Below are 12933 nucleotides of genomic sequence, written 5' to 3' on the forward strand. Positions count from 1 at the left end.
ATCTCCTTCAGAATGGACTGGTTGGATCTCCTTGCAGTCCAAGGGACTCTCAAGACTCTTCTCCAACACCACAGTTCAAAAGCATCAATTCTTTGGCGCTCAGCTTTCTTCACAGTCAACACATTACAATTACAGGCCTTTTAAGCACACACTTTCTGCTCCCAATGGCTCTCCTAACTCTCTACAGAACCAGACACTTTAATTCTCCATCTGAATCATATGCCTGACTTACAATCAAATCACAAAAAAAATAGTTTATATAAGGGAAACTCCAGAAAAAAAATTTTTTTTTAACCCCTGTAATTGGCAAGAAATAATACACTCTACTGATGAGTTACAAATGTTTCTGGTATGCTAACTTCAACCATATTTGTGTGGGAAGATAACACCTACATTCTTACATATTAAAATAAAAACGGTTTCAAGAATATGCAAATCAGATAGGCCATGCAACACGGGAGTGCACAGAACAGACAAAATTCCCTGTTCTTTAGCTCATATGCTAATGAAGAGTTTTTTTAATTAAATTTTAAAACGTATCATATTAGACAGTGATAAGTACAAAGGAGAAAATTCAAAGCAGGGAAGGAAGATGAAATGTAACTAGGACAAGGGTGTTGGAAATTTTAGGCAGAGTGACCATGGAAGGCCTCTATGAGAAGGTTCTAGATTTACTACAAAGTTCACTTTAGTTTATTATAAAGTTATTAAAGGATACAATTGAAGAGTCAGATAAAGAGATACACAAGGCAAAGTCCAGAAGGGTCTCAATTACAGGAACCTCTGTCTGTCTGGAATTTGAAGTGCACCCACCCCCAGCACTTGGATGTGCTTTGGCTCACCAACGTGGAAGATCAATCCTGTTCAAGAGTTTTCATAGAGTTTAATCTGGAGTCCCCTTCCCTTTCCAGAAGTCGTCAGGTAAGGTTAAAAGTTCCCACTCTCTAATCACCTGGTTGCTTCCCTTGGCAATCAGCCCCCATCCTTAGGAGCTTTCCAAAAATCATCTCATTTAACACAAACTCAGGTGTGGCTGAAAGAGATTTGTTGTAAATATAAAAAATATAGACATCAAACACCTCTTATCACTTAGGAAATTCCACAAGTTTTAAGAGCTCTGTGTCAGAAATGGAATGAAGACCAAATACATATTTCATTATTCCAAATCACAGTATCACAAGAGTTAGACATAAATACACACACATACACAACTACAGACATACAGTAATACCTACTGATAGGTGTTTAGGTGGTCTGTAATACTCTAAAATAAACTATACACTGTCTTAAAAAATGTGGGTGTGTTGGGTCTCAGTTGTGACTTGTCGACCTTCTCTTGTGGTGCTGGGGCTTCCCTGGTGGCTCAGATGGTAAAGAATCCACCTGCAATGCAGAAGACTGGGGTTTGATCCGAGCTGGGAAGATGCCCTGGAGGAGGGCATGGCAACCCATTCAAGTACTCTTGCCTGGAGAGTCCCCACGGACGAAGGAGCCTGGCGGGCTACAGTCCACAGGATCGGCAGAGCTGGACTGAAGGGACTAAGCAGCAGCAGCAGCAGGCTCGTGGGGTCTCAGTTCCCCGAGCAGGGACCTTATCGCTTATCCATTCTATATACAATAGTTTGTATCTGCTAATCCCACACTCCCAATCCGTATCTCTCCCATCCCCTCTCCCCCTTGTCAACCACAAGCCTACTCTCTATGTCTGTGAGTCTGTTTCTGTTTTATACATTGATAAGTTCATTTGTGCTATATTTTAGATGCCACATGCGTCAAAGAGTGTTCTCCCTATGTTTTCTTCTAGGATTTTTATGGTCTTACATTCAGGTCTTCAAGCCAATTTTTAAATTTTTGTATATGGTGTTAGAGAATGTTCTATTTTCATTCTTTTACACAGAGCTGTCCAGTTTTCCCAGCACCACTTACTGAAAAGACTGTCTTTTCTCTATTGTATATTCTTGCCCCCTTTCTCATAAATGAACCGACCATAAATTCTAGTAAGGAGAATACTTTTTTTTTTTTTTTTGCCTGCCTTTTGGTACAGCAAATGTCAAATTTCCTCCAGCACAGTCAAATCTAACAATCATTGTTGAAGTAAAACCTATCTAATAGCCAATAAGAAAACAGAGACTCAAGTAGTCCAGTGGTTAGGACCCCGCACTTCCACTGCAAGAGACATGGGTTTCATTCCTGGTTGGGGAACTAAGATCCCGTATGCTGTGTGGCATGGCCAAAAAGAAAACAGAGACTCAAAGTTACACTGGAAGCCAACAGCTTCGAAGCACCTACAGAATCAAAAGCAATTCAACTTATAACAATTCCGCAGTAAACAAAGATGCATGTAAGACTGTACAGAGATGTTAAAAAAGATGTAAATAAGGAAGAACCATTGCATTTGCTCACCAGGGGATCACAGGTGCACCCTGGAAGAGAGTCCATTCTGCGTAGCACCTACCAACTGCTCAGGAGTAAATATTTGCTTGACAGGTGTTGATATTAACAGGTTGTCAGTGCTCTGTAACAACCTGAAGGGTTGGGATGGGGAGGGGGTTCAGGAGGGAGGGGCACATATATGGCAATGGCCAATTCATGTTGATGTATGGCAAAAAAACCATCACAATATTGTAAAGTAATTGGCCTCCAATTAAATCAAAAAACAAAACAGGTTGTCAAATTTCCACAACCATGGCTAATTATGGCTGCAACATCAAAAAGTGTGGATGGGGGCAAACAGCTGGCTGATTAAGATGACATAAAACTTTAAAAATAATCCCCTGTTACTACTGGTGGGAGTGAAAACCATCAGGACCCTTCTGGAGCACTGTGCTAACAACAGTATGGTTCACAGTACAGCCTGTTCTCTGACTTCCGGGCTCACGGTAGAGTTGGAGATTGGGGCTGAGTTTCCCAGGGCGAATTTATTTTCAGGATGATGAAGCTTGTGCCTCAACTTCCCATCCATTACAATGCCTTTTGCCAGTGGTGATGCAGTAACAGTGGGCGTTTGGGGGAGTCGGTTAATTGGAAGCTGAGTGAAAGAGACTGAATTTGGGTCTAGCGGTCGCTTCCACGGACAGCCACTTAGTCTTCCCTCTGCAGCAATGGCCTCTAGATATGTGCTGATCTGACATCATGATGAAGAAACAGGCCTTAAAATTCACAAGATCAACATGCCCTTCCATGCCAAGCTAGAAGTGTCTGAGTGGCGAAGGAAGAAGGGGTTTGAAATCACAAGGGGCCAGAAGCTAGAATTTTTTAGCAGGAGAATTCTTCAGATCATCAAATGCGTGAAACAGTCGTCAGCGGACAATTCTCTTTTCATCGGTGCCTAAACGGAAGTTATTTCAAAACAGGGATATACCCCATAAGGCACAGTATCCAATTATAAACACACTGTACCTTTCCTCCCATTTTGGTGGGCATCACATGAAATAGAACTGATGAGAATTCCGGGACTCATAGGGCAGAAACCTGCAGCAGTACTATAAAGGGAAAATACCTATGCGTGGGAGATTAATATAATTTATGTGGCCAGTGTATCAGATCACATTATGAAGTATCTGACAAATCTTGGACTGACAAAGTCTGACAGTCCCAAATGAAATGCACACAAAGCTGCCTCCAACGCACAGCAACAGCCTGAAGAGACAAACGTTCCAGTGACAGCCTCCTACACACACCCATCAGTAAGTTGACGTATGCAGTGATAGAGTACATTGATTGTGTAATGACATCACCCGACACAAGGGAGTGGGCAAACTAAAGCTTGAATTGGCCGGTGTGTGCTATGTCCCTCAGTCATGTCCAACTCTTTGCCACCCCATGGACTATAACACGCCAGGCTCTCTGTCCATGGGATCCTCCAGGCAAGAATACTGGAGTCGGTTCTCCAGGGGATCTTCCCAACGCAGGGATCGAACCTGCGTCTCTTGCATCTCCTGCCTTGGCAGGTGCATTCTTTACCACTAGTGCCACCTGGGAAGCCCCAGATTGCTCTGATGTCCTCCTAAACTTCAGATCAATTTTTGTGCACTTTTTCAAAATTAACTGATCATACTAACATTCAAATACCATCTATCTTAACAGCTGCTAAGTCACTTCAGTCGTGTCTGACTCTGTGCAACCCCATAGACGGCAGCCCACCAGGCTCCGCTGTCCCTGGGACTCTCCAGGCAAGAACACTCGAGTGGGTTGCTATTTCCTTCTCCAATGCATGAAAGTGAAAAGTGAAAGTGAAGTCGCTCAGTCATGTCTGACTCTTAGCGACCCCATGGAATGCAGCCTACCAGGCTCCTCCATCCATGGGATTTTCCAGAGTACTGGAGTGGGGTGCCACTGCCTTCTCCGTATCTTACTGGAGGCAAAAAAAAAAAAAAAAAAAAAACCAACAGAAGGAAAATACTTCTAAAATTGGTAATTTTGTGTGCTTCTCATTCTTAAATACTATTGTACCTAGTTTTATATTGTTAATTCTAAACCTTTTTCCTTAAGAGTGGGTCTCCAAAATTATATGAGTCTCAAGCCTCTCAAAACCTGGCTCTGCTTCTGAGTTTGGACAAAGAAAGGTGAGTGGACAAGACACCTGTTACCTCTGGCTTCCTTCAGGAACTGTGAGCAACTTCATGATGCTTCTCCTCCAGCTGGCCAGTAGTGTTTCTGGTGGGGGTGGCCTCTGAGTGAGGCTGATGGGCAGCCAGTTTCCCACTGACCTGAGATGAGCACATGACATGGGGGAGAAGGAAACCTCCCTTGTCCTAAGCCATGGAGATTTTAGGTTTGTTTGTTACTATGGCATACTCAAGCTCATACTGACTAAAAAGGGCACCCTGGCATAGAGTTAAACCTGCACAACAGGTCTTGGGTATTTACTACAATGAAAATTTTTGCAGGATAGATACATTACTATACCACTCACTGTTGAAGATACCAGACTCAAATGGTTTTACAGATCAATTCTTTTTTTTTTTTTTTTGGCTGTACAGCTTGTAGGATCTTAGTTCCCTGACCAGGGATGGAACCCAGGCCCCTGCATTGGAAGCTCAGAGTCCTAATCCCTGAACCACCAAAGGAATTCCCTACAAATCAATTCATAACAGACTATTAAGGTAAAGATATTGACTATATTATTTAAATTTTTTAAAAACAAAGAAAAGTATAAAACGTTTGGAATTTCAGGGATCCATCTATGTGGCAGGACTGTGGATTTTTTTTTAAATTTAGGCTTCTGTTACTTTCCAAAATTTCTACAATAAGTATGTGTGGTTTTATTTTTAAAATTAAATAATTTTAAGTGTAAACACTTTGGGGAAACATCCATATTTATTAGGAGCTACATTTTAGTGACTTCTAAGAATCATTTATTTGTTTTGAAACTAGTCATGAATATTTTAAAATGATATTATACACTTAAAGGGAAAATGAAAGTTACCCTCCAAAATCCACATCAGTCCCATTTCTTTATCAGAAAAGTTCATTATCTCCAAGGCCTAACATATATATGTATATGTGTGTATATATATATATACATCTGAATCTTATACTTTGTCGTACACCTGAAACCAACATAATATTGCTCATTTCATTAAAAAAAGAAAGGAAAAAGGCAGCCTCAGCTACCCAGGTGGCGCTAGTGGTAAAGAACCCGCCTGCCAATGCTGGAGACAAAAGAGATGCAAGTTTGATTCGTGGGTCAGGAAGATCCCCTGGAGGAGGGCATGGCAACCCACTCCAGTTTTCTTGCCTGGAGAATCTTCATGACAGAGGAGCCTGACGGGCTACAGTCCACAGGGTTGCAAAGAGTGGGACACGACTGAAGCAACTTAGCATGTACACACACACACACACACACATGCTCTCACCAATGGGATGGCAAGGACCCTCCCCCCTCACACCTAAGGGAACAGTACCTGTGCATCTATGAAAGCATCTTGCAAGATTAGACAAAATCCTAACCTTCCATGATCACCAGTTTATCAAAGGATTTCATAAAGCTTATTTAAAAATATACCTACAAGCAAAAGTCACAGCTTTTAAAAACAATTTTCAGGAGTCTTAAAAACCACCAGGTGTAAAAATGACTCTCCAGATTCGAAGATGTCTGGAATAACATTAATCTGCATGGCTCCTATGTAGTCACACGGCTTCTTCCCCGACCCTGACAGCTCAGTGGCACCTGGGGCCTTGCTGTGCTCAGAATCTCTGTTCCAACCCAGCCACCACACCCCAAAATACACAGACAGGTAACTAACCAGGTACCAGGGGCTTGGGGCAGGGTTGGGGGTGTGGGTTGAGGATCACTGAGAGTTTGGGGACCAGCAGGAGGCTCTAGAAGGTTTTCTGGAGAGCAGCAGAGTCAGTGAATGCTTGTGTCTGGCGGTGGTGCCTTGCTTCCACACTGAATTCCTTAGCTGGGGGTGAGGTGGAGTGTAGGCACAGAACCTAGCCCCTCACCCAAGTACTTTTGTTTTAGTGGTTCCTAAACTCTTCTGTTCAAGGAACAGAACACCTGTTTTTATTTTTATTTTTTGGCCACACTGTGTAGCTTGTGGGATCTTAGTTCCCGGGTATCTTAGTTCTTCGACCAGGAATGGAACCCGTGCCCTCAACAGTGAAAATGCGGAGTCCTAACCAGACCACCAGGGAATTCCCCAGAACACCTGTTAATAGTCTCCTGGTCCAACACTCCAGGAAGCATAGTTTGCAAATCATCAGTCTGGTTTATGCATTGGGAAAATATTTCTGTTGTGCTTTAAAAAAAAATTATTTTAAGTTTGAAAACAACTACTGCAGGCTGACTCTTCCAGTTACAGAGCAGCAGTCCTGAATTCACACAGAGTGCTTGGCTGCGGTCCCCACGGCCACCCAGCCTTGGGTTTTCTCACGCTAAGCTCCATGCTGTTTCCATCATAATGACATCCCTCCTGGTCTTGGGGTCCTCGGAACACATGAGCATGTCAACCTTTCTGAAAAGCCTCACAGTCAAAAACCTGTTTACCTTCATCTGACACATGGACTACATGACCTGAACAAAAAATGGTTTTATTTCTCAGGATTCCTATTAACACTACTTAGCAGTGTGTGGAGGGAAATGAGTTTGGGAAACACAAAAAGGGTGTGCTGGTAAGTATGCAGCTTTGTTAGGTCACTCACAATTTAAATGCACAGATAAAACAGTGTCAGACTTTATTTTGGGGGGCTCCAAAATCACTGCAGATGGTGACTGCAGCCATGAAATTAAAAGACGCTTACTCCTTGGAAGAAAAGTTATGACCAACCTAGATAGCATATTCAAAAGCAGAGACATTACTTTGCCAACAAAGGTCCGTCTAGCCAAGGCTATGATTTTTCCAGTGCTCATGTATGGATGTGAGAGTTGGACTGTGAAGAAAGCTGAGCACCGAAGAATTGATGCTTTTGAACTGTGGTGTTGGAGAAGACTCTTGAGAGTCCCTTGGACTGCAAGGAGATCCAACTAGTCCATTCTGAAAGAGATCAGCCCTGGGATTTCTTTGGAAGGAATGATGCTAAAGCTGAAACTCCAGTACTTTGGCCACCTCACGCGAGGAGTTGACTCATTGGAAAAGACTCTGATACTGGGAGGGATTGGGGGCAGGAGGAGAAGGGGACGACAGAGGATGAGATGGCTGGATGGCATCACCGACTCGATGCACATGAGTTTGAGTGAACTCCGGGAGTTGGTGATGGACAAGGAGGCCTGGCGTGCCTCCCTAGGGTCGCAAAGAGCCGGACACGACTGAGCGACTGAACTGAACTGAACTGAACTGAATCTACCTAGAGGGAAGGGGTGGTGAGGGTAGTGGGAGGGGGGTTCAGAATGAAGGGGACACATGCATGCCTGTCACTGAATCATGTTGATGTATGGCAAAAATCATCACAATATTGTAAAGTAATTATCCTCCAATTAAATAAATGCACAGAGTAAAACACAGAAGCTCATTTACTCATCAGGGTAGCAACAACCAAGGACCTGTTAACTGATACACACACACACACACAAGCAGGGTTCAAAGTACCTTCAGAATCAGACCAAGCTCTAATCAACTCTGGCACACTCAAAATTAAAATATCTCTCTTCCCACCCGTGGAGCTACCCAGGTGGTTCAGTGGTAAAGAATCAGCTGCAGTGCAGATGTGGGTTCATTCCCTGGATTGGGAAGATCCCCTGGAGAAGGGAATGGCAACCCACTCCAGTGTTCTTGCCTGGGAAATCCCATGGACAGAGGAGCCTGATGGGTTACAGTCCATGGGGTGGCCAAAGTGTCAGACATGAACTAATGACTAAATAACAACAACAACTTCCCACCAGTACTGAAAACAACATCTGAAAGATGAGCACATTTAGCATTTAGTCACAGAGATCCAACAGGTGAGTTGTTAAAACGCCACTGCACTTCAAGAAGTTGTTCCATTCTAACCACTCTCAGCGGATGCTCAGTTGGGGTCCCTGAGACTAGAACTGCAGAAAAGGCATAGCAGGTCTTTTCCTTCCATCTTTCTGAGTCTGGAGACCAGGGAATTTAAGCTGCTCTAAAGCGGGCCAAACGAGAGATCACCCTAAAGCATAAGCAAGCTCTCAGGTCAGCAGCCATGCGGCATAGTACGCAAAGGGTCTCAACAAGCTAGTTGTGCAGTAGCAGTGCTTCAGAAAGACAACGGCTTGCATTTAGGCAGCATCAATAATGTAATGAGGATGTTCTCAGGCCTCATGCTGGGCACAGTCCATTTGTCATCTCTCTCTCTCTCTCTTTTTTTAAAAATATTTATTTGGCTGTGCCAGTCTTTAGTTTCAGAGGCGGTAGTTGTTCCCTGCCCAGGGATTGAACCAGGGCCCCCTACATGGGAGTTCGAAGTCTTAGCCACTGGGCCACTAGGGAAGCCCCGTTTGTCATCTCTGATACTCATGGCTCCCCATGAAGCCAGCGGGTACCCAGAAGCTCTGTCCCAGGGCCCAGAGCTGGTCTCTCCACATACCTCTCTTCTACCCCAGATGCCTAGTGGTGGACTCATCCAGGGCCCAGAACCTCCCTAACCCTAGGCCATAGGAAAAGGCCTCCGTGCATAATTTTTCTTCAAGGAACACAGTAGGAGACACTATGAGCCAGTCAAGAGAGTCTCTGACAGAACACACAGCTTGATTACTCAAAGGGATCCAACGACAGCCGCATCTCAGTTTTCCTAAGAAAAAGAATCCCTGAGTTGCTCCACTCAGGGAGGTCATCCATCCCATGAGTTAAAATACAACCCTCCTTCCCCTGAGACAATAGAGCCACAAGCAAACACATTTTGGTTCCGAAAGAAAGGAGCTAATTACAGGTGTCAATCATTTAACCTGCAATCAACGCTTTTCCCCCACGATCTCTGGTTCCATTATTTTTCTCCAGTGAAACAATGTCCAAGCTACAGACCTGAGAGATGCAGAAATTACAAGGAAACTACCTGCTTGGGAAAGGCAGGGACGCCCCCAGGAGCCAAAGGCACCCAGCCTGGCAGGGAACACGAATTGGGCAGTAGTTAAGCAAGGGAGCCAAGGGGGCCAAGGCATGTAAGTTTCTGACTGTTGAGCAAAAAGGGAGAGATGAAGACAAAGCAGGGAGCCTGCTGAGGGCTCAAGGCAGTCAGAAGAAAAGCAGGGACTGGGAGGCCAGCTCTACCAGGCGCGCTCCAGGCTGTGCTTGCTTCGAACCTCCGAGGGCTTTGTTTTCAGAGGACAGAAGGGTTCGGGCTGCTGCTGCTCCAGAAAGCTGTTTGTTGGTTGGCCTGAGGCTGGCCCATGTCACAAGGCCGACTCCAGCCAGTACTCTGACCTGTTGTTCAAACTGGGTTCTACTGTGTAAATAAGTTTGCTATTTTGGAATCCCAAATCCATATGTAAGTTAAGAGCCAAACTCAGCAGACTGCACTTCCATTTCTTTTTCTGGCAAGACTCTTACCTTTACCATAAATTATTATATTTAAAACAGCGTGAGCTCTAGGACACACATACTAAACCCACACATTATTTGTTGGCAATGGCTGGCCACAGTCTGTCAGTCTCAGACCAATTAAAACAGGCTTCTTTGGGGACATTCAGTGACTGAGAGCACACAAACAATATTATCCAATGAAGTGCAAAAACATTTCCTTGTCTTTTTTTTTTTTTTTTTTAAAGTCTAGAAAACCTTATGTGGTTGATGATATAATTGCACATGATTTCAGAAAACCACAGGACGGTCAGCATCTTTCCTGCCAAAAGAATGCCCACAACATTTTACTGCAAAAGCCACCCTGCCCCCAAAGCTGCGTTTTCAGACCATGTGAATCAGTAATGGAGCGAAAACAATGCGCGTGTAGAGGACACAGGAAACAAGCCCTTCAAACCATACGCATCTGAAGATGTTTGGAAGCTGCTGGCGTCCGGGCTTTCTCTGCCCCCTTCCCTTCTAGTGTCTTAGCTTCTTGGGCGGAGCTGAAATCTCAGAAAGCAGTGTCATATCACCAACATGATTCAAAAACGCAAAACCTCTTCCCCCCCCAACACTGTTCCTTCCTCTCCCTGCTTTAATTCCTGAGCACCTCCTACCCCAACATCTCTGACAAACTACCTCAACAGATGTGAAGAACAGGACAGCTTTTCTCAGTGAATGAGAAAGCAGGAGGCCATGAGCAATTTTTTGCTAAAGATTAATTGAGGCCAAAATAGAGACGTAAATGGTGTGCCTGAAGAACTATGGACAGAGGTCCATAATATTGTACATGAGATTTTGAACAAAACCATCCCCCAAAAACAGAAAAGCAAGAAGGCAAAGCGGCTATCTGAGGAGGTTTTACAAATAGCTGAAGAAAGAAGAGAAGCAAAAGGCGAGGGAAAAAGGGAAAGGTCCACCCAACTAAGCGCATAGTTTCAAAGAACAGCAACAAGAGACAAGAAGGCCTTCAATGAACAATGCATAAAAACAGAGGAAAACCACAAAAGGGGAAAGACTAGAGATCTCTTCAGGAAAACTGGAAATGTCAAGGAAACACTTCACCCAAAGATGAGCACAATAAAAGACAGAAACGAAAGAGACCTAGTAGATTGAAGAGATCAAGAAAAGATGGAAAGAATATATGGAAGAACTGTACAAAAAAAGATCTTAAGGAACCAGATAACCATGATGGTGTGGTCAGTCACCCAGAACCAGACATTCTAGAGGATGAAGTCAATGGGCCTTAGGAAGCACTGCTGTCAATAAAGCCAGGGGATGCAATGAAACTCCAGTAGAGCTATTCAAACCCCTAAAAGATGATGCTATCAAAGTGTTGCACTCAACATGTCAGCAAATCTGGAAGACCCAGCAGTGGCCACAGGACTGGAAAAGGTCAACCCTCATCCCAGTTCCCAAGAAGGGTAGTACTAAAGAATGTGCTAACCACTGGACAATTTCACTCATTTCCCATGCTAGTAAGGTCATGCTTAAAATCTTGCATGCTAGGCTTCAGCATGGGCTTCCCTGGTGGCTCAGACAATAAAGAATCTGCCTCCAATGTGGGAGACCTGGGTTTGATCCCTGGGTTGGGAAGATCCCCTAGAGGAAGACATGGCAACCCACTCCAGTATTCTTGTATGAAGAATCCCCATAGACAGAGGAACCTGGCAGGCTGCAGTTCATGGGGATCACAAAGAGTCAGACATGACTGAGCAACTGAATGACAATAGAGAATTGCATATTCTAAGAGGCCAGGAAGAAGTCCACCTGGAAAAGCCCAGCACAGCCCTAACAGCCCCCAGCACTGCAGCAGCAGCATCCAGCTGAGGAAGGGTCCCAAAGGAGAGAAGCCTCCTTAAGTGGCCACACCCCAGGGCCTTGCACATATATTCAGGGACTTAGACATTCAGGTACCTCCCCCTGCACCCTAGCACACAGATCCAGGCACTGGATTACAAATTCAGCACAGTCTTGGTATACTGGTGTCCCCAGCATCGAAGGCAATAAGGACAGTGCCCTCCAGAATGTGTGACCCCATGGCCCTCCTCAAAAATCCAACATTTGCTGGGTCTTCCCTGATGGTCCAGTGGTTAAGAAGAATCTGCCTGCCAGAAACCCACATAAAAGTGTAAAGCAATCTTCCACCAATTAAAAAATAAATAAAATTTTTAAAATAAGCAAAAGATTTAAAAAATGAAGAAGAAGAATCCGCCTGCCAGTGCAGGAGACACCACCAGTTAGATCATTGTCCGGGAAGGTCCCACATGCTGCGGGGCAACTGAGCCTGTGCGCCACAACTGCTGACGCCCACGAACTCCAGAGCCCTCAGTCTCCAACTGCTGAGCCCATGTGCCTGTAGCCTGCGCTCTGCAATAAGAGAAACCACTGCAAAAAAAAAAAAGAAAAAGAGACGAAGAAGTAACCGCAGTGAGAAGACCAAGCACTGCAGCTGAGAGAGTAGCCCCTGCTCGCTGCAACTAGACGAAGCCTGCGTGCAGCAACAGAGACCAGCACAGACAAAAATTGATAGATAATAGATACATAACATTTTTTAAAAATTCAAGATTTGCTGAGTCCTTCTACCACAGGTCACATGCTATGCTGGGCAGTGTCACAAGATTCTCTCCTATCACTTAACCTGCACCTGTTTCTGGGAGGAACATGGTTGGTTTGCTTGTTTTTAATTGAGATGTAATTCACTCGCATCATAAAAATCATCCACTTCAAGTGTACGCAGAATTCAGTGGTTTTCAGCACATTCAGTGTCATGTACCCATCATCATTATGTAATTGCAGGATGTCTTCATCACACCAAGAACATCATTTCCAAGCCCCACCCTATTGATAAGGAAAATGAGGGAGCAATGGTAAACAACCCAACCAGGATCAGCAAGTCTCTGGCAGAGCTGTGGCGAAACCCAGTCCCTGAACACCTCACAGCACTTGCCGCCGCTGATCACCCTCCCAT

The 12933-nt window shown here is 44.4% G+C and overlaps 1 protein-coding gene across 2 annotated transcripts in view; it reads right to left on the reverse strand.

Annotated features, from left to right (window-relative positions):
• The window catches only part of CMTM4 (CKLF like MARVEL transmembrane domain containing 4), a 77740-nt gene that overhangs the window by 17389 nt on the left and 47418 nt on the right, over positions 1-12933 (reverse strand). The gene's annotated exons all lie outside the window — the stretch shown is intronic.

Source organism: Ovis aries, chromosome 14, assembly GCF_016772045.2.
Source record: "Ovis aries strain OAR_USU_Benz2616 breed Rambouillet chromosome 14, ARS-UI_Ramb_v3.0, whole genome shotgun sequence".
In the NCBI taxonomy this organism is placed as follows: Eukaryota; Metazoa; Chordata; class Mammalia; order Artiodactyla; family Bovidae; genus Ovis; species Ovis aries.